General features: G+C 38.4%; 1 long non-coding RNA gene across 1 annotated transcript in view; it reads right to left on the minus strand.

Annotated features, from left to right (window-relative positions):
- Positions 1-20,786, minus strand: part of LOC309483505 — a 30,143-nt gene extending 9,357 nt beyond the window's left edge. Inside the window, exons 1-2 of the long non-coding RNA XR_014200578.1 lie at positions 20,232-20,786; positions 9,158-9,327 (exon numbers count right to left, since the gene is read on the minus strand). This is a non-coding gene — a long non-coding RNA (uncharacterized lncRNA). The remainder of the gene's footprint in view (positions 1-9,157; positions 9,328-20,231) is intronic.
- Positions 20,787-27,691: the final 6,905 nt, after the last annotated feature.

Genomic DNA, 27,691 nt, shown 5'->3' on the forward strand with positions numbered 1-27,691 from the left:
TTTTTGCTGAGCCAATTAGTGAGCGTGATAACATCTGGTGTAAGAGGACAATGCGACTCCGTTCACATCCCCTAAGTGAGTGTCTCTCCCTGAAGCGCCGAGGGCTTGAGCAGGCATGCTGGGAAACTGGAGAAGGAATAGCATATGGCCCCAGCTACTCTGATACAGCTGAACGACTTTCTCTTTTGCTCACACACTCTCGCTTGCTCTCCAATTCTCTCACTCGCACCTCCTCTACCTCTTTCTATCTCTGAACGCGCACATACACACTTCACAGAAACGCACACAGCCTGACTAAACAGGATTACTGGGAGATTTGAGAGGGGCATGGAGAGATGATGGAGGATAGCAAAGATCAGATTGAAATGCTATTTAGTCTTACGAATGCGGGAGGACATGGAGTTTTTAACGGAACCAAATGCTTGGTGCGGTATTAAATGGAGCTCTTAGTGAGGATGGAGAAAAAATAGGCTGAGAAAAATGCTTCTGTCACTTTGCTGTGTGAAAAGGAGGAAATGCTATGAGAAATGCAATATACTATAGTAAGTTTGACCAGGGTGCATATTATACATCATTGATTAACAGTTTGTAATTTAGGATGGATCATGTTCAGCTATTTCACAGAAAAAATGAACTGAACTGTTGTGTCAAACAGGCTGTGAAAGCACCTTTAGAGACACTGTAACAATCGGCCCTAACCATGTGCAACACAGCAACATGCGGAAAAAATCATTTTGATATAATATTTTACTTTCCTTCCTGAAAATATTTTTTGGGGTCAAAAATATGATGTTGCTCACAGTCACATGCCACTTCTCCTGTCAGATTAAAAGGTGATAGGAGTGTATGATGTTGATGACATCACCATAGCTCTTTTCTGACTTGTTAAACTTCTCCCCGGTCTCCTAGCCTGGCAAGCCAGACCTACATCAAGATGTTAGGTCTGGCAACTCACCATAGACACGGCTCAATCCGAGGGGCGGGATAAACGGCTGTCTTTCAAATTCCCTCTGCACGCAATAGGACAGCGCTTCAACCAACCAGAGCGTTTTCCCAACAGCGGAGCTAACGTCAGTTGATAGATTCAACTTTTGAATCTGGCCGGCAAAAGTACGAACACATCTTCCTGAATGACTTAAGTGCCGTTCTTTGCTCTTTTCTCATAGAAAAACTTAACTCCAAGTCCTCCAGAGTCGCGGCCAAAGCCGATTCGAAAGACTATTCTCCAGCAGCAGCTCTTCTTTGTTTTCAAGTAGCAGGGAACCGTCACAACTCTGTCGTCATTATGTTAAGCCCGCCCCGCCTACTCTATACACAACGTGATTGGCCTGACCCAATTTAGGTTTTTCCAGCACGAAAATCAACGGAGAGTTGCTAGACTACCCTGGCTGCAAAATACATTTAGCTGCCGCTAGGGTGCGTCTAGATTCCTAGGCTACCGGTCTCCCGTAAAGGTAACACAAACGTTTAAAACTGTGATCTCAATTTGAACACACAAGTGCATTCCGTAAAAATTATTATATGATTCACTCAGTTGGTTATGTATTTTTAATCATGTTAAAATTGCTTCATAGTTATTGTAATGATATAAGAAGATCCCCAGGACACAAGAGGGCGCTGTTGTATAATGAATGTTCACAGACTAGTAGCTACTGTACGCAAGGTTATTGTTTTGATTAAAGCATTACGGTCTAGCGCTCAATGGAGTAAGTCTCAGTCTCATTACAGTTATCAATTATATTATGTAGGATATTTACCATTTCGTTGCGAGCGCAGTGCGCTTGCAGAGAGAGCCCGCCCACCCACTCTTTTGATTGGTTGTGCTGTTTGATTGATTTTGTCACAATCTGGTGTGGACAGAGAAATTGCTTGTCACTGGAAATTTTTAGGCTGTGAGTGACACTCCAAGCCAACGCCAAAAAACGAGCTACATCGAAAGCCGACTGTGTTGTCGCCTCTCGTCGGCTGCATCTCGTCCAAAAGATGAACACACCACAAAGACTACAGGCAACTGCCAACTAACATGTGCGTTCTGCGCCTGCGTGTAATGAAATAACTGTTTATATCAGCAGGTATCAATAGTCTACATTCGTCAATCAAAAAGAGAAACCGAATCTACGACTGCAGATTTACAAACCATAAACAAAGCAGCGCTTGATTACTATTTTGAATATCCATCATGTTAATCACTTTATTCATTCCTGGTAGCTCATGTATATGAAAATATTAGCGTACTGGAATGCTCAGGGAAAAATATGTAAAATTAGAACAGCCTTCTTGACTTTTTTCATCACTTGCGCTTTTATTCTCGTGCACTGAGTCGTTCGCTAAACTCATCAGCCAATCAAAGTGATCTCTCTCACCAATGGCCCTAACACCGATTCAACATGCTGAATCGGGCAAACTGCTGCCGACATGAGTCCGACTAGCCGATATGTGGCTTACCGCAAACCGCAAAAAAACTAGCCCGACAGATGCTCACCGCTGGCCAACCGTCGGCTTGGTGTGTCACAGAACTTATCGATTCCTGTCTGGTTAAGACACGAATTAACCCATTCTACAACATCGGAACATGTATAAAACAGGTTTTGTCACTGGTTTCTTTCCTGAATTTATCAGTGATTTGAATGAATCTACTGAGAGGATGATTTAATGACAGTAACTTGTTTATATTGTATTTTGCATAAATCGGTTGATTGAATGTTTTCATAAAGACAGTCACTTGTCTCCACCTACTGGTGTATCAATGTAACCTGCAGAAAATCACTGTAAAATGTCCACTGTCTGTCAGGAACGTGCAAACACTGGAACTGTTGTAGGACCTATGATTTCGGCTATATATTACTTTTTTCGGAAACTGCACACTTATCCACTATTATACGAAACTAGTAGTGGCCAGTGTGCGTCATTAACTGGCATTTAATAGTAAATAATTTTTACATAACATTGACTCTGCAATACCACACTTTAATTTGCATTCAGCGGCTGTACTGAAATAAAACGAGCGAGTATGAATTTGAAATATGAGTGACTCTGCTGGGTTATTTGTGTAATTATAGCACAGAGAGGCTTTGCCCTGATTAGACCTCAGGCTCTCTTCCCTACAAACTCGCTGTCTGTCTTTTCTCTGTTATCAATTTGTTGGAGCAGAGTGGCGTTAAACAAGCGCAGCTATCTGGGTAATTTGATCAGATCGGTAATTTAAGAATCAATCACAAATTGAATGAAAAAGGTAAACCGTTACCCATGTGACGTGTGTGCTGTTGATGTGCTGATTCAGTCACTCACGGCTGAGTGAACAAATCGTTCTTTAAACGACACCGCACTAGCTACAAACTGTTAAAGAGTATCCGATGGGATTCTTCTGGATCTATGCACTGCATCTACACTACTAATCAAAAGTTTGGCCTCACTAGACTGAATATATGTTTCTTATAATGTTAAAGGCTTATGCTTAAAGGACAAGTTCGGTATTTTACACTTAAAGCCCTGTTTACAGATCGTATCTGATGAAATAGAACGGTTAAGATTAAAATTTGGACACATGCTCCTGTCCCGAGAATTTTAGGTTTATTTCGCTTTTGTGGACCTATTTTGCCAAACGCGTCACACCCGTGATTCTTCCGTTGAGAGCTTGAATAATAGACACTCCAGCCCAGTTGGTGGCGATAATGCACCTTTGCCAATTGCAAGCAAACCACGGGCATTTCATTGAATACACAGAAGAAGCAGAAGAAGAAGCGGCGGAGTAATACCGTAAAGGTGCTGCGGTCTCACAGCACGTCCTATTAATAGGACGTGTCCTATTAATAAACCTAAAATTCTCGGGACAGCAGCATGTGTCCAAATTTTAATCTTAACCGTTCTATTTCATCAGATACGATCTGTAAACAGGGCTTTAAGTGTAAAATACCAAACTTGTCCTTTAAGTGTTTTAAATACATTTCATATACGAATATAAATTGTGGCTACATGTGTTTTTCTTTAACTATTCAAAATAAAATAATTAAAATAAAATAATTATTTGGGTTGTTTAATTATTAATAAATAATTAATGTTAATAATCAAATGTAATTTTAAAAACTTTTTCAAATGGATAAAAGGGTTTTCTATCTGTGCTGGTTTATTTCCTGTTAAAACAGAAGTTTAAATGGGACATACTGAAGTCCCTTTGGCTGCATCTGAAATCACACACTTATATAGGTGAAAAACAATATGTGGCAAGAGTAGTATGTCTGAATTCACAAAACTCACAAAAGATTAGGCAAAATGTACCAGGATGACCTAATTCTTCTGGCGAAATTCTGAAGTGTGAATGCCATGGACACTTTACTATCCCATGAGGCCACAGGAGAGGATTTATGAATGACAGTGAAGCAACGCAACTGATGCTGGTAGGTCACATGATAATGACAACATGGCGAATGTAGTATGTCCGGATTACATACTACACACACACTCATACTATATAGAACATTTTTAAGTGGTCAACAAGTACTTATTTACTTATCTACTTGTGAGTACGCAATTTTGGACGCAGCTATTTTGTAAATAGCCAATAAGCTTTAGTTACATAACAGCCATGAACAATATAAATGGCTGAAGACGCTTCTTTTTCGACAGCATTAGCATATATATGGCTTCAGAGCCAATAGGCATGGACTAAAATCCACAAAACTTAAAATGCCCAGCTGTAATAAAAAAAAAAAAAAAAAGCTAAAATCTAAGATAGTTATGAATTATTTTACATTTTTGGGTCATTACATACTTCCCATTCTTACATTTGTGTTATATTATCATTTTGATGACTCCAATATTATTCCAAAATATGCAAAATAGTAAGATAAATATAGAATAAAGATTGAGTATGTGTGTCCAAATATTTGACTGGTGTAAGTTCTGAAGCACCAAGGCAGTAAAATCATGCATTTTAGATTCATAATATAATCTCCCAGACGCTCATATTCTGAAGTTTTGCCATGCTTCTCCATACCTCACTAATACCTCGTGGGATTGTCAGCCATTTGTTATCTCCTAGATTTCATACTGACTACTGGGCTTTCACAGGGAGCGATCCAGCAGTGCAACAAAACACTGAAATAGTGCCGCTTGAAACGAAGCTAATTAGGCTGCATAACATTTGCTAATTTGCAGGTAATGTAAAGAAAAGGCCATGACCTTCTTGAACTGTATATGTAAAAAATTCGGAATCTCTGCAAAGTGAATGAAGGTCACATCGTGTTCCTGCTGTTCACGAACCCACTGTGTGCGATCGCTTCTTTACCTCTGCTAAATGCTAAAAGAAAATTGTGCGCTTGATTTCGGCAGGCTGTTTGACCATATGGCCGCATTCATCATGTATCAGCGCTCATTAAAAGAGCCGTCATTAGGCACCGGTGCTCGGCTGGGTGCAGATGCCCACACCTGACAACACCCCTGATTCTCTCACCTGAAATCTGCTGCATAACCAGTCTGCTGTTCAGTCAGCCCGCACTGTGCCTACTGCATAACCAACCATACAGACACACACATTCACCCTGAACTGAGATCAGTAGCTTCCCTGAGTGCTCGCGTAACAGCTTCACTCACGTTCAGCGTGGAACCGCCAATGCAGTGAAACGTGAGATCATAATGGGGTGGTGTGATGTAATGGTCAATGTTCTGAGGTGGTAACTGAAAGGTTGGAGGATCAAACCTTATAGGGTTCGATGCTGGAATGATCACCATTGTGCCCTTGAGCAGGACACTTAACTGCAGGTTGTCCCTCTAACTTGTTTACTGTACTGTAAGATCATTTTGTACAACAGTAATGCTTTCTAACTAATGCTCTGATCACATGCTAGTATTTCTAGAGCAATATAAAGCGGGTTGTTAGGTATTATGGGTCATTTCTAGGTAGTCGCTAGGTATTATCGGTCACTGTTCTGGTTGGTAACTAGGGCATTGCTAAGGGGTTGCTAGGGTATTCTGGGTGGTTGATTATTATTAGGTGTTCTGGTTGGTTGCTAGGGTATTTCTAGGTGGTTGTTATGGTGTTACTAGGTATTCTGGGTTATTGCTAAGGTATTCTGGGTGATTGTATTCTGGTTGGTAACTAGGGCATTGCAAGGTGGTTGCTAGGGCATTGCTAGTTTGTTGCTAGTTATTCTGACTCATTGCTAGGACATTTCTAGGTGATCGCTAGAGTGTTACTCTGTGGTTGTTAAGTATTTCAATTGCTTGTTATGTTGTTGCTAGGTATTCTGGTTGTTTGCTAGGGCATTGCTAGGTGGTTGTTAGGTATTCTGATTGGTTGCTAGGGCATTGCATGCTTTGTAGGTATTCTAGTTGGCTGCTAGGACAGGTATATGTGGTTATTAGGTATTTTGACTGGTTGTTAGGGCATTTCTAGGTTGTTGCTAGGTATTTGGGGTGGTTGCGAAGATATTTTAGGTTATTGGTATGGCATTGCTAGATATTCTGGTCATTGCTAGGGCATTTCGAGGTTGTTTCTAGGTATTCTGGTTGGTTGCTAGGTGGTTACTAGGTATTCTGTTTGGTTGCTAAAGCTTTCTGTGTATTCTGTGTGGTTTGCTAAGGCATTGCTAGGTGGTTGCTAGTTATTCTGTCATTGCTAGGACATTTCTAGGTGGTTGTTAGGTATTTTGGGTGGTTGCTATGATATTCTAGGTCGTTGATGGGGATTGTGGTCAATGCTAGGGCATTTCTATGTTGTTTCTAGGTTTTCTGGTTGGTTGCTAGGGCATTGCTATGTGTCTGCTAGGTGGATGTTTACTAGCCCAGGGCAATAGAGCCTAAGAACAGATGTTCCTGTCTAAAATTGTACATGGAGGATTTTTGCTCCAATGTCTCATCAAAATGCATGGCTAACATACATTATACAGTAGGAAATATTAAGCCATGGATTGTGATTCACTACAGACAGGGGCTTTAGGCAAGTTGCTTCTTGAAACGTATTTTACCTGATGCGGTCCCAGAGAGAGATACATAGGGGCCAAACATAAAGCTAATCTCAAGAATGTATCACATGTCAGAGCTCTGCTTGTTTAGTCTCGTCCATCTCCAGCCCACAATGTTTAACTTGTGCAGTTCTCTGCATCTCACACACAGCACAAGAGCCTCAGACGGAGAGCGACCGTTAAATGTCTTCAGCACCAGAGCCTTGTCCCAGATGGCTGCTGGAGTATTGTTTGATTTTCCTTGTCATCAGAATGTTAACACGCATCAGTCTCACCCGACTCTTGGAATCGAATGAAGCTTGAAAGTGGATTTTCCCATCCATATACCAAACCATTATAACAGACTGACAGTGTGTGGTGTTTACAGTTATACATTCTCACCTGTTCCTTGAATCTTCTGTCTTTTTTCATCTTTTTGAAATTCTCTTATGCTCACTAATGCTGCATTTGTTTGACAAAAAATACAGTAAAAACAGTAATATTGTAAAATATTATTACAATTTTAAATAAAATTTTTCTATTGTAATATATTTTAAAATGTAATTTATTTCTGTGATGGCAAAGCTGAATTTTCAGCATCATTACTCCAGTCTTCAGTGTCATATGATCCTTCAGAATTCATTCTAATATGCTGATTTGCTCAAGAAACATTTCATATTATTATCAATGTTGAAAGTAGTTGTGCTGCTTAATATTTTTGTGGAAATCATAATACTTTTTCTTCAGGATTTTTTTTTTTTAATCGTTAAATTATAAATAACTTACTAACCTCAAACTTTGAAAAGACCCCCTGATGAGGTCGTCAGTGGACCAAAGAATTGCCTGTCTCTATGTCTGTTTGTTTAACAGCTTCTAACGGCAGCTGCAGTGACACAATGACTTAACCAATCAGCAATTGGCTCTAATTTAGAAGGTGGGACTTATTCCGCCATATTATTCCGCACTTTTCCCCATTCAAAACAATACGAGTGACGCGACTTGTGTTATTCTATAGTCTTTGGCATAATCCATCGCATATATTTAGTGTCATTGCTACTTTATGAACACTGCATATACACCAATATAGACTTTACTCAAGATGAGTAATGAAGCATTGTCTTCACACTTTCAGGGTCTAGACATGGTTGAGAGATATACGTAAAAGGGTTAGTTCACCCCAAAAAGTAAAATTCTGTCATTATTTACTCACCCTCATTTCGTTCCAAACCCTTAAGACATTTTCATCGTCAGAATACAAATTAAGATCTTTTTAATGGAATCTGAGTGCTTTCTGTCCCTCCATACTACCACTTTCAGTCCGTAAAAACTATATAAAAGTAATCCATGTGACTCCAGTGGTTTAACATCAATTTTATGAAGCAACACTAGTGCTTTTTTTGCACAAAAACATAGCCTAATTAACCTTTATTTACTAAATATTAATCTCAAATGCGCGTTCACTCAACAACGCCTGCTCTTGCGTCAACACGCACACATCATGGTGCTCTTGTGAATAAAGCGGTAAATTATGCTTTTTTAAGCAAACAAAGCACTCGTGTCGCTTCATAACATTGAGGTTAAACCACTGGAGTCACATGGATTACTTTCATGCTGTCCTTAAGACCTTTCTGGAGCTTTCTGTCATGATTCGAGCGTTTAGAAACAACATTTATGAGACAGTTGTTGTCAGATTTCATTGGTGATTTCAAATATAAAATTTTATCGTAAGCTTGGCGAACAGTTTTGGAGAATTTGATGTTTCCCCATTCAAAGAGATATGAGCTGCACTTGCATTCCCCAGAGGCGTTTCAAAGATGGCCGCCGAGTGAAATGACTTGTCTTAAAGGGCTTTTGATTATGCTTATCATAACTACAGCGAGTCGCCATAACAACAAAGTGGTGCAAAATGCAAATGTTGTGATCGAAGAGGGTCCAGTTATCCCATAAATATTTCCATAAATTACCAGGAAAGCATCAGCACCATTAAGTAAGTTCATTAATCAAGGACTCACTAATCAGCTGCGTGAAGTAATGAGGTAAATTAAGCAAAACATACAGAGCGGCTGGGATTTTCTCCAAAGAAGCTTGAGAATCAGAGCTAAAACACTGAACAGCTTATTATAAACATCTTCCCCATCCCGAGCCTCTCAGACTACAATGACGTGGTGTGTTATTTTACGACATGAGCTAATTGTCTCAGGGACTTGTCTTGGCAGTACCTTCAGATATGTGATTGAGTTGCTATTGAGGGAAACGGTAGTTGTTGTCTGCCAGGAGGAGAAGGTAGATTTTGGGCTGGAGCCTGAGGCCAAGGCTGGTCTGTGTCTGCCCGTAGTGTGCTGTTTTCTGGCAGCGTCCGTACAACAGAACTCCAGACATGTGTTGTTATCTGTCGAGGAGAAATATTTAATGAAGAGCTGTACGATAATGTGTTCTGATAAAATCTCAGCTGCAGCCCATCTGAGCATCATCTAATCAGTATCTGCAGAAAATAAAAATAATAATTACGGGCTGTTTTTCCAAATATAAAGTCAATGTAGATCTGAAAGTCAATAGCCTAAAGTTCATCATAAGGAGACAGACTCATGCAGGATAATAAATCAATACGAATAATAATTAATACAGAATGGATAGATATATTACAAAATATATGTAATGAAAAGGCTTTAAAGACCAAGATAGAAGTTGTATAGTTGCTGTAAAAAAAGCGGGAGAATACAAAACATTTGGAAAATTTTTGAATTTTGTTATATTAATATTAATGTTACTGTATTATTCTAGAAAAAATTATTTTTCAAACATTTCCCGTTAAATGAAAAAAATGTCAAAAAGCTCTATCAACATTTCAATCAAGACCAGACAGAACACTTAAGTCGCCTGAAACTGCATACATGACAACCCGCTGTTAACAATAGTTGCCTATAAATAGACTGCTGGCATTTTATGAATTTTGGAAATGATGGGTGTCTGCTGAAGGTAATACAGATCTTTCAGTTTGTGTTTGTAACATCCACTACATCTCCTCACAACGCTGTCATGATTTAACCCAGATGAGTGCAAATGATTGTAGAACCTGAAAGGCTTAAATTCTCAAGCTCACGTTTACACACAAACGCAGTCCTTGACAGGTACGCAGAGGGAGCATTCTCGAAAAGTTCATTGCAATACAATATCTTTGAGAAATGAAACCCAGACAAAACTCTTTCCTTTATAATACATCACTTTATGCTGAATGACACCCCACATTCTTTTAAAATGGAACCCAAGAATGCATGGAGCAGTTTAAATGAAACCTGGCAATCGCCTCTGAAATGCATGGCTGATTTATATCATACATTTTTAAAGGATTTTGGGCTCTTTGGGGATTTTAAAATGCTTGGTAAGTCATCGACAAAACAATTAATGAGCAGCCAGAAATGTACTCTTATTGAATTAACGTAATGGTTGGTCTAAGGTAGTTCTGAGGATACGTGTTAATATTTTACTACTACTACTACTACTACTACACACACACACGCACGCACGCACACACACACACACACACACACACACACACACACACACACACACACACACACACACACACACACACACACACACACACACACACACACACACACACACACACACACACACACACACACACACACAGTGTTTAAACAGTTACAGTGGAACAGTGTTTAAAGGCATTACGGGAGACTCTTCTTTTTTTGCTTGTGAGTGCTGTGGTCTGTAATTAAGACTTCAAAGACAAATGTGGGCAAGACATAGACCACATGGTGGCAAATCAGACAGGAATTGTAGCGAAGCATTTTTAAGAGGGGAGTGATCCTTCAAGTGGCAGTATGATCGGAGAGAAAGTAAAGAGATAAACGGAAGGGGACTCCCAAGACCAAAGCTGTGATTGGGACAAATTAGTTTGGATTCTGAGGACCAGCTGCAGGGGTCTTTTTCACTCTCTCTCTCTCTCTCTCTCTCTCTCTCTCTCTCACACACACACACACATTTTTCACCCACAGACACATACGGAACAAAATTGCTGAGAGCTGCTGCTGAAAAGGCAAGTGGAGCAGGAAGCCGGTCTATGAGGCGAGAGATTGTGGCAGAGATTGTGTATTATTCAAGTTTTGATTGTGACATCTGCGGCGATGGTGACTTAATCTTTGCTGCTCTTCGCTTCAAAATCGCTGGCTGCTCAACGCCTTTTCAAAGTTGCGTTAGATCCCATCTGAAGAGAAAAATGTGGCAGCTGCTAACCCCCCCTTTCTTTTCCCATGGAGAGTCTGTTGCATGATGGAGTGAAGCAGAGGTAAGAAGGAGAGATGGAGAGTCAATCTAATTAACTTACTCCTGATCGCTCATTGTGTTACACTTAGGGGAGACGCCTGCTTCACATTTGCAAAGTATGTTTTGTCTTCCACCCCCCTGCACTTTTTCATCCTCTTTACTTTTTCTCGTGCTTCCCTCTGGCCTGACTTTTCACTGTCGTGAACATCTCTCTTTTACGTTTTTCTCCATGGCCTTCCGGTTCTTAGATGTGCAAGTGTGTGAAAATGAACCTTAATGAGAATTTCATTTTGTGCTCCTTGACGATTGTGCATTAATTATGGGGCATTTTGTGAAACATCAACGTCCACCTTTGGGAAATTCAAACTTATTCATTCAGCTGCGGCATTACATTATTTTCTGTTCTGTGCCTCTTATGAAAAAGGATGTGCAGGGGCCAACAAGTTAGAGCTCCGCCGTCCTCAATGAAATTAATTACTGCTGCTCATGGCCATGGAATCCAATTTACATTTTCACATAACTTATATCATTAAGTTTTCTTCCCAGCTTGCAGTCGTGTCATTGCACATATATCTATTATGAAAGAGCTGTTGTGCAAATGAATGTAGAAAATGAGGAAACCTGGAGGACACAATGGTTTTCCCTATAGGACACTGTGCGGGAGGTGCTTATAGTACTATTTAAAATGTTATCTGTAAGAGAAAATGTAAAGGAAGATGGTTATTTGTGATACCAAATAAATAAATATGTGGACATTTTTGTTATTATTTTATAATCCTACCTACACTGTAAAAAAAAATGAAAAAATGTGAGGACTTAAATTAAGTACAATCAACTTGGATGTTTAAGTAATTTCAACTTAAATTGCTTAACTTATTTTAATTTGTAAAAGCAATGTAAATTTTTTCCCCGTGTGAATATTAAACTTCCCCTACGAAACAATAAACAGTAATATTAATATAGAAGTCCTCAAAATGACAGCAGTTGCGTTTGTATGTAACAAGAAAGTGCAAAGAAAAGGCTGTAGAAAAGAAAGGGCTGTATTCGAAATCGCCCCCTTTGCCCACATTCACTATCCCTATTACTACACAACTATAGTCCACTGAATGAGTGAGTGAAAAGGAGTGAGCGAATGCAACAGTTTTATTCTACAACACAAAATACATCAGTACCCCCTTGTGATATTTTTTAAGGCTTTTACTTGTCTTGAAAATGTGGTTGCTAATAAGTGGCTATATGGGACTACAGACGTTGTAGGGGACATTACGTCATCACACCGAACAAGTAAATCATCCACTCACTAGTTTTACAGCCTCGCTGTGTTTATAATCGCACTCTTGCAAACTATTCCAACTCAAACCTGGGAAAATGTTTTTAAATAAAGACTTTAAGAAAGGGTTCTCAGAAGCTTAATGTGGTGACGTTGAAGTCATGTGACTTTGCTGTAGTTTGTTTAGTCTATGTTTAGCTTTTTACAGCTGTTCATTGTATTTAAGCTTTAAAATTCATAAAAGTTGTGTTTATTTTATTATCAAGATTATTATCATGAACAAATTGTGGGAGAGTAATAAACGTTTGTTCATCACAGAGCTTATAATAATCCAAAAGCCAAGAGAAAAATCTTATTTTAAGTTTTCCAGGGTGAATGTAACATCTGGGTTGGACTACAAAAATATTGTAAGTCAATACCGCAGCGCTTTATTTTCAAGCTCCTAGCCGTTGAGTGTACATCTGTTGTATTATGGGATTGAATGAGTGCACTTGATAATGTCCACTACAAATGGCTGTTCCCTCCAATAGTGCACTATTATAAGGGTATGGGTGCGATTTCGAACACAGCCCAATTTCAGTTTCCAGATTGCAATATACACAGAGTGTTGCTATGCACGTCACCAAATTTGAGGAAATAGCCTGACTACTAAATGTCCCAAGTGACCAATCAAAATTGAGTATTCCATATATATATATATATATGTGTGTGTGTGTGTGTGTAATTTCCCTAGAAAGTTGAGAGAAACACAATGGAAAGTTGGTTGTTTTTTAAATATATAAAAACAAAAATGTCATGGCTAAGTGGTCACTTTCTTTTTTCAAATCTAATTACGCTAGCTTAAGTTTCTGTGTACCAGTCATTTTTAAACAGTTTTAAAAGGGCAGATCTCAGGAAATCCTTGGCCACCTACTTTAATAATTGCCTGTTACACAATATATCCACTTTATTGGAAATCGCTTTGGTCCAAAATTGTCAGAGCAGAGCATAGTTTGTCTCTTTGTGAGCATTTGGAGAACCAGCAGATACTTTGTCCATCCGATATCATCCGATAAAGGACTTTAATGTTTAAGCACTCCATCTCAAGGACTTCATGAAGAAGATAATATACTGTTGTTTGTGTTTATTGTAACTCCAAAAGTGGGCGAAAGCTCCGTTGAAAAAGCCTCAGGCGTTCTTTCAAAACACGCTAAACAATAAATAAACTCGCTTTATGTCTTTGACAGTGCTATTGTGTCGTATGCCAAAGCTGTGTTAAACTGAAAGATGTCAGAAGTGGAAAACAAGACAAAAAAAAAAGGAATGAAAATGTTCCCTGTTGATTGTCAGCTCTGGTCTAGAAGAGAGAGGTGTCTTAGCCATCTAATTGAGAAAAATTGCAGAGCGGCAGCCTTTTCAAAAATCACTTAGACATTGGATATAATGGTATAGTTCATTCTTTCACAAGTTTCTCTGGTTCTGCACACATAAATACAATGGTTTTGCCAGGCTGTACTTTGAAACCCTGATTGCAATTAACGTTGAGAAGTTGCTGGGGGAGGAGAAGAATCAAGTCCCTTTTTTATCTCCTTTGGCTAAGAGGCTGTGGGCGGGTTGATGGGGTTGCCTTAACACGTGGGATGTTTCTGAAGGGTTCTGCATTTAAAACAGCACACAAGATTTGAAAACATGAATACAATTCCTGTGATGGAAAATCAGAATTTTCAGCGGCTATCAGTGTCACATGATCCTTCAGAAATCATTCTAATATGCTGATTTGGTGCTCAAGAAAATTTCAATTTCTGCTGCATTATATTTTTGATGACCAGAAAGTAGCAAAAAGCAAAAAGATGCATTACAACAATGAGGCGGACATTTTGGAAATTATATAGTCCTTCTACTTTCTGAATATGGATGATTCACCAGCAGGGGCTTAAGACATACACTCACCTAAAGGATTATTAGGAACACCTGTTCAATTTCTCATTAATGCAATTATCTAATCAACCAATCACATGGCAGTTGCTTCAATGCATTTAGGGGTGTGGTCCTGGTCAAGACAATCTCCTGAACTCCAAACTGAATGTCAGAATGGGAAAGAAAGGTGATTTAAGCAATTTTGAGCGTGGCATGGTTGTTGGTGCCAGACGGGCCGGTCTGAGTATTTCACAATCTGCTCAGTTACTGGGATTTTCACGCACAACCATTTCTAGGGTTTACAAAGAATGGTGTGAAAAGGGAAAAACATCCAGTATGCGGCAGTCCTGTGAGCGAAAATGCCTTGTTGATGCTAGAGGTCAGAGGAGAATGGGCCGACTGATTCAAGCTGATAGAAGAGCAACTTTGACTGAAATAACCACTCGTTACAACCCAGGTATGCAGCAAAGCATTTGTGAAGCCACAACACGCACAACCTTGAGGCGGATGGGCTACAACAGCAGAAGACCCCACCGGGTACCACTCATCTCCACTACAAATAGGAAAAAGAGGCTACAATTTGCACGAGCTCACCAAAATTGGACAGTTGAAGACTGGAAAAATGTTGCCTGGTCTGATGAGTCTCGATTTCTGTTGAGACATTCAGATGGTAGAGTCAGAATTTGGCGTAAACAGAATGAGAACATGGATCCATCATGCCTTGTTACCATTGTGCAGGCTGGTGGTGGTGGTGTAATGGTGTGGGGGATGTTTTCTTGGCACACTTTAGGCCCCTTAGTGCCAATTGGGCATTGTTTAAATGCCATGGCCTACCTGAGCATTGTTTCTGACCATGTCCATCCCTTTATGACCACCATGTACCCATCCTCTGATGGCTACTTCCAGCAGGATAATGCACCATGTCACAAACTCGAATCATTTCAAATTGGTTTCTTGAACATGACAATGAGTTCACTGTACTAAAATGGCCCCCACAGTCACCAGATCTCAACCCAATAGAGCATCTTTGGGATGTGGTGGAACGGGAGCTTCGTGCCCTGGATGTGCATCCCACAAATCTCCATCAACTGCAAGATGCTATCCTATCAATATGGGCCAACATTTCTAAAGAATGCTTTCAGCACCTTGTTGAATCAATGCCACGTAGAATTAAGGCAGTTCTGAAGGCGAAAGGGGGTCAAACACAGTATTAGTATGGTGTTCTTAATAATCCTTTAGGTGAGTGTGTAAGAGATCATATACAAAAGGAATCATGGAAGAATTGATCATGTTAATGATGTAGAGGCCTCAGAATGTCATGTGTCAAATATAATGCATACAGCTTTAAAGATTTAAAGGGCCAAGAAACAACAATTATATTTTGATAAATTATATACCTCAAGGACGATAACTATGATATAACAAAATGGTTCTAAATATAAAAGAATAGTTCACACCACAACTATAAAGATAACGGCACAGGGAAACGATTATCATGACATGGGAATCACTTTCGCAATGTTTTTTTCAGCAGATGTACGATAAAAACTTTGAGGGCCATGCAAAATCCATCCTTTAAAGACTGAGCATTTAAAGCGGCAGATGACAAATGGTGTGAACGCTAATATAGTTATCAATATATTTAACTTTATAGTTAACGGTCTTTGTGTGAACAGGACTTAACTTTAGTCAACATGAAATCAAAATGCTTCCTTTTTTCTTTTACAGAATGTTGCAGTGTTTATTATAAAGGATTTATCCATGCACATCATTATTTGTTTAAAATTCATGGTTAATCTTTAATCAAAAACGCTAATCTCCCTTCCCTCTTAAAACAACAGACACGTGTCTCGGCGGAGGGTGGGACTCCACAACTGAATGCAAACTGGCATTCAGATCTACCTCCATTTAGTTCAACTCTCTTTCTGTTATGCTGGGTACACACCAAAAGATAATCGGGCTGATTTTGGGCCGATTTCTCCCCTTCCGACAATCCTAGCTATGTCCCGATTCTCTTGATGGTTTAACAGATTATTTTATCAGATTTTCCCTTGGTGTGAGGTGTGTTAAGAGTGTCCGAACCTGCTCGGAAGAACGTCGGAGCCGCTCCGATCGCGAATCGTAAATATTAAACATGTTTAATATTTACGATCAGAAATCCTGATGTGTGGGGGGAACTCCGAGGACAAACACGCGCACGCTCTGGAGATTATCACGTGAAACGAAACAATATCCAATCAGAAAGCGAGATGATGGAAGACACGGCCATTCTCTCACACACACACACACACACACACACACACACACACACACACACTTGCAGGAAGCTTAATGTTAAGATTTAGTATTCATAAGTGTAAATTTCGAGGAAACAAGCCTTTGTTTTTCATTTTAAGAGCAGAAATTTTACAATACCTAAACACAATATTGGGTTTGAAAAATAAGAAAGCTGCAAAGTGCGTTTCAATCTGTAAACATTTTCAAATTTTTGTTTAACTTTTAAGTTTGTCACTGTTTATGTATATGTCTTTTTATGTTTGTTTATCGGCTTTACTCTTTGTACCCCCCTGACTGTAATTGTATAATTCTTAAAATCAATTTAAAAAAAAAGATAAAAAAATAAAGACAATAAAGAATGAATATATTTCTGTATAAAAGGTTATATATAATGGTAGGTACAATGGTTTTTTCACGTGAATTTTCTGTGAAAATCATTCCAAACACTATCGCAATTTCTTCCTGCATATCGTCCGTCATGCTTATTCTGAAGTCTCACGATATTTTGCGAGATTTCCTGTGTTCATAGTCGAGACTCTGGTTGAAAATCTGTTTGTGTGTGGTGTGCTGTCTTTGTCACATCATGGCACACCACACACTATAGGAGCAAAACGCTTAAATCTAGGATTTTTTGTCCTCATGTTTGTGGTCTGTCACATTTTGAAAATCTTATAAGATGTAAAAAATCTTTTGGTGTGTACCCAGCATAAGATGCAAAAACAGACTCTTAAGGATTATAAACCTGGCTGGTAAAATTTTGAGAAACAAGTAGGCCTACCTCTGTCTGACCTTTACACCGTGGCAGTAAAAAGAAAAGCCTCCGTTATGTGACAGATTCTTCCCACCCATAAAGTTAATTTCAGGTACTTGCATTTGGTAGATGAAAAAGGGCAAGTATAAGAAGACATTTATTCCAACTGCCATTTAGCCTGGGAAAACCCAGACAACTTCCCGGCAATTTAGATTTGCTCTGCAAGTAGTCTGGCAAAGAGCTCATTCAAGCCCATTTCTAATCCGTCGAAATCGCGGCACCAATCAGAAACATTGAGGCGGGCTTTACACGATGACGATCGCTCTGATTGGTTTTAGGTCTATCCAATTGCGCCCAGAGGCATTTGAGCGACGTCCGTTCGTGAAGCGCAGCAACTTTTAAATGCATTATTATATTCAAATTGCAAACACATGAGGACAGTCTCCATGAAAGACCCACTGGCAGATGAACGTGCTACTACATTTCTCTCGGAAACGGTAGGAAATTAAATGAGCTTTCCTGTAGCTCAGTGGTAAGAGCATTGCGTTAACAACGCAAGGTTGTGAGTTCGATCCCAGGGGATTTGCACATGCCTATGTATAAATGTATAGGATAATGCAATGTAAGTCGCTTTGGATAAAAGCGTCTGCCAAATGCATAAATGTAAATGTAAATTAGATAATAGAGGATTTTAACTGTGACAAGATGATTGACAGGGCAGTTTACGTGACAGGATGCACGTGACAGATCCGTCCGATAAAGATGACGAAGTAGTATATCCCAAAGCTTGCCTACTTTCTTGCTACACATTCAAAAGTAAATACCTTTTCTTCACAAAAAGAGTACTTTTATGGCGTAGTGTAAGTTAGGCGAATTGGGACGCAGCATATGGCTTTACACGATGACGATCGCTCTGATTGGTTTTAGGTCTATCCAATTGCGCCCAGAGGCATTTGAGCGACATCCGTTGGTGACGCCCCTTTGGAAATGAGTTATTAATGAAGCTTTGCCAGACCTCAGTTACTACTGAGAATGGTCTGGTTTTAACCAGGCTAACTGCCATTAGTATTTTAAATAGTATTTTAAGATGAATTTTATAGGTTCTTATAAAAGTTGTGTTGGTAATGTAATATTTTTGTTTATTCTAAATTGTTGCTTGTGTTTTTTTGTATTATTTGTTGAGTCTTCGTCTAAAGACAATATTCTACCCCTGTGCGAGGATAGACAATAAAGCTTTTTTGTTAAACTTTGTTATTTTGATTATTGCTGCATGTGAATAGAAATCCGGCCTGGGCTTGATGTGTCAAACAATCTGGACTATTAGATGTGGATATATTTCACTGTTCTCAGAAAAATGCACCTGTGGTTTTCAGCATTTGGCAGGAGTAGAGCCAGATGCTGTGCATGTGAATTTATGATGTAGGACGAGTCACATGGCCCACTTAGAAAAGCTCCATCTGTGTCTTTAAAAGCGTGAGAAAGCCATGCCAGTTTTGTTATTCTGTCACCGCAAAAGTTCAAGCTTTGTATTGGACTCTGCAGTTCACAAGTTCAGCAGTTATATTTAGGGAGTGATTTCAGCGCTGCTCTATCTGCTTATGGCTCTTAAACCCAGAGTTTTGTTCCTTTTAGCGTCGCCATATTTCCATGAAGAAGTTTTGATTGGTCACAGGCTTACACACATTGGCGGTAAAACAAGCTCTACACATTTCACTTGTTAATAAGAGACAGCGTATGAAGTGGAAAATGTGAACACTGTCTGACTGTGTCGTGTCCAGCCCTGACGTCTGCTCTCCGACTCTTTGGCTGTCGCACAATTTCTGCAGAGAAAATGATATTTAATGGATTCAGAAATCAAATGTGCTGATCCCATAAAATCAAAATTGAAGTTTTTTTACTTTTAGTATGAATTTTTTTGCCTTACTGTTATCTATAAGCTAGTGTGCTCCAAAACAATGACAAAATTTCCATTTAGAAGATATAAGCATTCAAAACTTATAGTCTCTCATGTCCGCCAATATGGATCAATGATTTTGATGACATCACTCTGCATTTCAGCTTCTCATCAGATTTTCTGTCCAATCAAATGCTCTCTAGAATCGAAAGCGTCCAGTTCCCTATATTATAAATAGATGTTGAAGCTGCAGCTAAAATCAGTCACTTGTTCACACATTTACTGAATTCTACAGGGTGAATGGCACATAGTGCACTATATAGGGGATAGGGAACGATTCAGACAGTCTAATATATATTTTCCATTGTGGCGAATAAAGCCTGGTTTCAGTGTCACACGAACCCCTGCAGCGCACACACAGGCTGATAGCACAGAACGGATCTTATGTGCAAGTCGGCACAGACCAGAAAAAGTATTGAATCAATTTGAATTCTGTACACTGTACTAATAAATCTGCCTCGTTTTTGAGCAGTGCATAGCTGTAGCTGAGTAGTTAGGCCTACTACGCTACTGTATTTTAATATTGGTCATTATGGTGGTCCTTGGAGAGCCAAATATTTCCTGAGGTGGTACTTGGTGTAAAAAGTTTGAGAACCACTGCTGTACAGAATGCTATATTTTAAAGCGATATAGTAGATTAGGAGGAGAAACTGTTAGAGATTAGGAGGAAACTGCATCTTTACAGCCGAGCTGTGATATAAACGAAACGCTATTGGCTATTTAAAAAAAGGGGAGGAGCTGTTTGATATGTCTCGCCCTGAATCAGGGTAAGACAAAAACACGTTTTGGAAGATTGATAATGTATTGACTCATTATTTAAATTTAGTTAATTTTAAACATAAAAGTAACATGGTGTACCTTTAAGTAAATGTTCTGCATGAAAATGAGGCTTGGATATATTGGCCTCCTCCTCTCACATCTTTAATCACTCGTGATCCCGCGCGTGTTCGTCTCTGATGTTACTTCTGATCCAGCTGGCTGATAGAAAGGCGCGAGTCAAACGTCTTCAGTATTCCTTTGCGCTCCCATCTCTTCTCCCTCCTCGATCTCCTTTGGGTTCATGTCATGGTGAAGGATTTAACCCAAATAAACTCATTTATCTTTCAATTAGTGCCAGGCCCATAATATGCTGTGGATTATGAAGTAATCCAGGCACTGAGCTCTGTGAGGAGGAGTGGGACCGCACCTATTTAAACACTGTCGTGGAAATCGCTCGCTGCCGTCAACACAGCCAAACACGTACGTCATCGTTGGTGCTTTCATGGACCGTTTCCTCCGGCTGATTTGAATTTTGACTATTATCATTATTCTGATTTATTTGTTTGGCTGTAGATGAGTAATGCGGTCAGGATGTGGCAGGGTGTGCGTTTCAACTCCAAATGTAGAAGGTACATGGGCCCCTGTGCCTGGCTATCAATCGTAGTCATCTGTGGGGGAAAAAAGGAGAAATATCACACGTGTGTGCTCTTACTGAGTTATATTTTCTAGCTTATAAAAGTTCAGAATAAATGTACATGTTTTCAAAACATTATTTCAAGGCACTCTACCAAAGTTCCTTTAATTCAAGTCAGTTTCACGTAGGTCTAATACCTGGAAAGAGCTATCCATAGTTTTTGTCATTGAATGACAGGATAAATTACACAAAGTATACTAAGCATTTATTGTTTTGTTTTTTAAGTGGAAATATAATAAAACATTGCAAGATTTATAATGTTAATTATTGCAGAAATGCCTCAGCATAGTCCATCAAAAAAAAAAAAAATCATAGGCGTTCCTGAACGTGAAAGTGTTTTTGTGCAACCAGTTCAGTAAACGATTCAATGACTCACTCATAAAGACAGTCGCTTGTTACGTTCCTAAATGAATCAGTGTGTTTGAGTGATTCATTGACTTGCTTATAAAGACAGTTGCAGAATGGTGCAACAATGCAACCTGCTCTAAAAAAACAAAGAAACACAGACAGGCGGAGTGAGAAGTCCTAGTCTTAACACTCTTGAGACGTCGCTCTGCCAATCAAATTCGAGTGTAGTAAGTCAAGTCAAGTCAAGTCAAGTTTATTTGTATAGCGCTTTTCACAATACAGATTGTATCAAAGCAGCTTCACAGTATTAAATTAAAATAATACAACAAAGTTTGTTTCAAGAGGAATTTATTGATTGATAAAATTAAATTAAATATCCCCAAAATATCCCCAACTGAGCAAGCCAAAGGCAACAGTGGCAAGGAACCGAAAAACTTCATCAAGTGACCTAATGGTGTCCTAAAACTCCATCAGGTGACCTAATGGAGAAAAAAAAAACCTTGGGAGAACCCAGGCTCAGTCGGGGGCCAGTTCTCCTCTGGCATTTATGAGCTAGAGGCCGGATTGTAGTTTGAACTGTAGGATTATATGAATGCCTGGCTGAAGAGATGCGACTTTAATCTAGTTTTAAACTGGGAGAGCGAGTCTGAGCAACGAACAGTATCAGGAAGACTATTCCAGAGTTTTGGAGCCAAATGTGAGAATGCTCTCCCTGTAGTAACTAACTAACTAAAAAAAGCATAGGCTATACTCACCTTCTTTGTCGTAACACTGCATGCTCGCGAATCACCCTCTATATCCGGGCACCACCATTTTCATAATGTAATGAAAGAAAAAACACTACTTTCATAACCTTATTCTTTAACAAATTAATAATGAAATAAATACACCAATTATTAATCTAATTTTGGCTGTCACTCAAACTTAGTGTCCAGAATGCTGAAGGAGCACGTGAACTTGTCATGGACCCGTACTTTAACGGGGGAATTCCGTTCGACACCTCGCAAAAGCCTCTAATGAATTTGAATGAGGACTCTATTTGTTTTCCATGTTTTATTTATTTTCTTGCTTTTCCCAGTAAATTAAATCGACCTCACCAATGCCTATATTAATCCTGAGTAATACATCGGCCTGCCATTCTGATTATGTTCTTGTTGCGGAGCTGTTCGTTATTGATTTCCCCCTCCCTTTTTTCTCTCTCCATATTTTTACGTCTCCCCTCTCTCCCTTGTTTAAGACTTTAAAAGAAGTAGTTGCACTCACCCTCATGTTCCAAACCCATATTTTTTCCCATTGACTTAGACTCCAAAATCTTATGTATAAAATAGCATTGTGTGAAGAACAGATTATATGTTTAAGTGATTTTCGCTCTATTTCTTCAGCTTTACTTTGCAAGATCATGAGAGGTAAGCGATATCTGATTAATTAATGAATCGTTCATTTGATGTGAATCATTTAAATAAATCATATCTTTCATGAATCAGACTAATTTGGTTCTCTAGTAGTGAACTGACTAGAGTTGTTTGCAGATGTTTAAAACAATCAAATGTACATTTAAATGTCAGTATGTTTCTCAAACATACTGTTGTATGCTTTATATTGTGCATTTTTATATTAAGTTGCTTTACCTTATATTTACATAATTATCTTTATGGCACTTTTGCATGCTTTTTAACTTTGGCAGTGAGAGAAGAGATGAGCAAAATTCATAATTTCTCCTTGCATGTGGCTGTGGAACAACAGCGTAAATAAATTTGGATGGAAAGATGGAATTTCATTTTTGAGGTGAACTATTGCTTTAAGGCGTCTGTTATTTTGTGCTCTTAGCTCAAATCCTATTAGAGTCTTTTGGTGGGTGGCGCACAGGTCTTTAAGAGAGACTGACAAGAGCTGCAATACAGGGTGACTGTGACCTTTTAGACTGTGCCCTCCTCCTCTGCCGGTCACACAGCCTCCCATTTAATGGTCTCCACTTTCCTCTGACCTGTGGCTTTACTTTGACGTTTTTCATATTGGTTCATTACACCAAGTCTGTAGAAGTGTTATTTTCCCTTTGCCCTGCATAGCTCAAATACCTGACTCGGATCCGAGTGGGCTGGAGATCCTTGTGGCAAAGATAGCACTTGTTCGGCAGAGTGAACTCAAAATATACCAGTCTCCCTGCCATTTCATTTTTTTCCTCTCAAGATAGTGAGATAACAGTATCTCTAAGACATAGCCTTTCAGCTGTGGTAAAAAAAAAAGAAAAAAAAAAGCCTCCACCCTCTGTCAACATGATGGGAGTGAATGTGATATCTAGACAAATTCTGGCAATGCTTTTAAGTGGATCAGATTAATTTTAAAAGTCTGTGCGAAAGTCACAGAGAAGGAATTTGGAAAGAATCGACTGCAGCGCCGTTCAGATTTGCCAGATCATTTTGTTCCAGAACATTCTTTGAAATATGTATGAAAGTCTTGACCTGGTGAAAGTCCTTTATATTTTTAGTAGGGATGTAAATTTATTATGTTATAGTACTCGTCCATTCCAAATAAGTGAATGGGACTTTCGGGAAAGTCTGACATTTTCTGGGCATCTATTCTGTAAAATAAAAAAAAAGACTATAACATGTGAGTGTGTTGAATCACATTTGATAAAAAAAAAGTATAAAAAAAAAGTTGCACCACTGTTTTTGGCCGTCACTCTCACCTTGTGACTGATTTTTCCTAATATGACAAGGCAGAAAAGTATGCAAGCTAGGAAAGTCTTAAAAAGTGTTTTGAAACATCTGAATTTGAATGACACAATCTAGTGCTTTTTAAGCTGAAAACATATAGAGAAGACAAGTAATTGTATGGATTCACTTACTATTGTAGCAGTTTGGTCGGACCTTGAAGAGCTTGCATTTAGATAGATCAAAGCAGAGAAAAAAAGAGCAGAAGGACATAAACTGTGGAGGGCAACACAATGTGAAGAGAATAAAGACTTTGCCAGTAAAATTCATCCTCAAGGATGGCGTTGGCGCAGAGACACATGGCACATATAGATGTGCTGGTAGAGAGTCCTTCTTTGTGTTATGAAGCACCTTGTTAAATGTCCTGCAGATAACAAAAAATATTGCAGTTTAATAATAGTCTAGTCTTATCACTTGCATTTATACTACTAGCAACACATAACTCAGCCAATACAATTTGTGTTATGAGGATAAATTATATTTGTTCTATTACTTTCCTAAGCAATTGAACCATTTTTGCCAGTCGGACAATAACACAGAGGTATAAAATCCTATAGGGAACCAAACCAAATACTGTTAAATGCAAAGAGCAAAATCATCTAATTTACAGTGAAAAGCCATAAACTGACATTCCCAGAATTCCCTGCGTGACGGCTCAAATTTGATGGTTTTTAATTTGATTAATTATGTTTCTTCTAAAGTTTTTGTCATCAGTTATGTCCATTAGGGTTTTTTGTTACATCTTCTGTTGTTAAATGAATGTTTATTTTATTATTTTAGTGTCTCGTGTGCTACCGTGATTGTTACCATTATCTTTATTATGGTAGATGTCAGTATATGTTAAAATTACAAAACAGATTTAAGTAGTGACATGGCCTTGCTAATTTAGCAAGAAAAGGGCTGTTGGATTTACCCGTTAATTTATTTTTGTAAATCACAGTTTTAAACTGTTAAATTTACAGGGTGCTCTCTAAATGTGTTTACATTTTTACTGTGTTTTTACTAAATTATTCTGGCAACCACATCTGCCAGTTTTTTCCTGTAAAAATGACATATATATTTTTTACAGTGTATGTTGTTTTTAAACGTTTTATTTTGAGCTAACGTTTTTTTTTTTTTTCAAGTAACAAAATCATTTTTTTTATGGTTTTCATTTTAGTTCACTAATAACCCAGCTCTCAAGTGCATCAAGGCATGAGCATGTGCACACAACGCTTCATGGGAAATTAGCACTGGAGTTCGGTCATTTCATGCTGCATGCTCTTCGGGAAGTGAGTAAGGTATCTAACATTCATGCTTTCATGGGGAGCCAAAAAAGCCATGAGTAGCAGGAACATTTTCGGGAAGACAATACGGAGTAAAAGATGACTCACCCTGAGGAATTTAGAGTAACCACAATACTGACCAAAATACAGAGATGGAGAAAGCGAGGGAGAGAGAGAGAGAAACAAGTGAAGATGAAAGGATACATTCAAATTTCTCAAATCTACCATTCCACAATTGTCATTTTAACCTCTGGAGGCATTTTACTCACTCCAGTGCAGGGAAAGATTGTGACCTTTGTAACACCACAGTTCCTGGTTCACATACAGCCCTGATATCACATCCTTCATGTTTCAGCCAGCATGCCAGATCTGTAACTTACCTACATTAGTCCCCTGTGGGTGCATGTACATGACAGCAATTTTTTCCAGAGTCAATAAATCAATATGTGCTCTCTGCACGATCCATGCGACTCTTACAAGTAATGCTTTTCATTGTTCAGCTCGCATGTATAGGCTGTGTCTGAATTCCTGCACATTCATAACATGTATTAAATTGGATAAAGAACTAACTTCTCAGCCTTTGATGAATTACATTCTTTAGGTATACAGGAGTAAAAACATTCTCAGATACCGCATGCTACATCCACCCTTGACTTTCAACAAGTCAACAATCAGGTATACAATTGAGCCAGAAGGAGCAGCTCTCTTGAAACCAATAAAAAAAGAGCCGCCTGACTCTGACTACTCTACCTTTTTTTCAAAGTCAAAACATTGATTTGATTTTTTATTTGTGCTACAGTGGGGGCAGTTTTTCAGTGATCCCACCACAAAAGAATGATACATTTTTATTTTTAGCAATGTATTTTTATATTTGTTAGAAATAATATTTAACCTACCGTTCAAACGTTTAGGGTTTTTTCAAAAAAACTTTTTTTGACAATTCTGTTCATTAAATTGATAAAAACTTAAACACATTTTTTCTAAATGTTACACTGTAAAAAGTGATCAGTTGACTTAACTTTAAAAAAAGCGAGGAAATGCGTTGCCTTAAAATTAAGTAATAATCTTCATGCTTAATTGAATTTTTTATTTATTTAAAAATATATACAGTACAGGCCAAAAGTTTGGACACTACTATTTTTTATGTTTTTTTTTTCTTCTGCTCATCAAGCCTGCATTTATTTGATCAAAAATCCAGAAAAAAATGTAATATTGTGATATATTATTACAATTTAAAAGAATTGGTTTTCAATTTATTATACTTTAAATGATCATTTATTTCTGTGATGCAAAGCTGAATTTTCAGGATCACTACTCCAGTCTATCACATGATCCTTTAGAAATCATTCTAATATGATGATTCATTATCAAAGTTCTTTTTAACCTTTTATTCATCACATGTGACACTGAAGACTGGAGTAATGATCCTGAAAATTCAGCTTTGCATTACAAAAATAAATAATAATTTAAAGTATAATAAATTGAAAACCAATTCTTTTAAATTGTAATAATATATCACAATATTACATTTTTTTTCTGTATTTTTGATCAAATAAATGCAGGCTTGATAAGCAGAAGAAACTTCTTTAAAAAACATTCAAAATAGTAATGTGTCCAAACTTTTGGCCTGTACTGTATATTTTTTACAATTACTTAATTTTAAGGCAATGGGTTTCTTCACTTTTTTAAGTTAATTTTATGGGTTTATTTTCTATTGTAGCAGTTTGGTCAGACCTTGAAGAGCTTGCATTTAGATTGATCAAAGCAGAGAAAAAAAGAGTGGAAGGACATAAACTGTGAAGGGCAACACAATGTGAAGAGAATAAAGACTTTGCCAATTTTAAAGCTTATCTTAAAACCCCCAAAGTTTTGAACGGTATATATGCATTTTTTTTTTATTCAAGACCATTCTAGTAATTTTGACAAAACCTCATATGTTAGCCAGCTAAATAACATTATCTTGCTGACAAATCAGCAGAATTTACAACAATGTAGAATGATTTTCAGAGGCAACACAGCACTAGCCCGAATTTACAAGTGACAATTCTGTCCTGTAAAATATAATGTCGACAACTGGAATATGATCAACATATGAATTAGCACAGACCTTTTTGTTCAGTCCAAGTTAATTTTGGCTATAATAATGTTTGACATTTACGACCCACTCCCAAAACATTTTGTGGAAACGTGCTGCCCTCTGAGGCGTAAAAGTACATCTCGCTTTCCTTTACAGATAAAACTTCCTGTCTGGCTTGATACAGAAGCCGCTGTGGATGGCTCTGTAAATAACTTCATCCAATGGCTTTACCAACAGTTAGTAGTGAGAGACCGGTTTGAAGCTCTGCCAACATTAACAGAGAATAATCTAGGTCCAAGTACAGTTACCGGAAATTGGCCAGCCCAACAGGAAGCAGGGGAAGAGGAGTTGCCTTACCCTGCGGAAGCTCTGTTGACTCTTCTGGCAGCAGGACCGTGTCTACTAACAACGCTGCAGGTCATGCAAGAACATTTCTTACTGCATAACGGTATATAGTTATTCTG

This window comes from Leuciscus leuciscus (genome assembly GCF_965113295.1).
Source record: "Leuciscus leuciscus genome assembly, chromosome: 20".
Classification (NCBI taxonomy): Eukaryota; Metazoa; Chordata; class Actinopteri; order Cypriniformes; family Leuciscidae; genus Leuciscus; species Leuciscus leuciscus.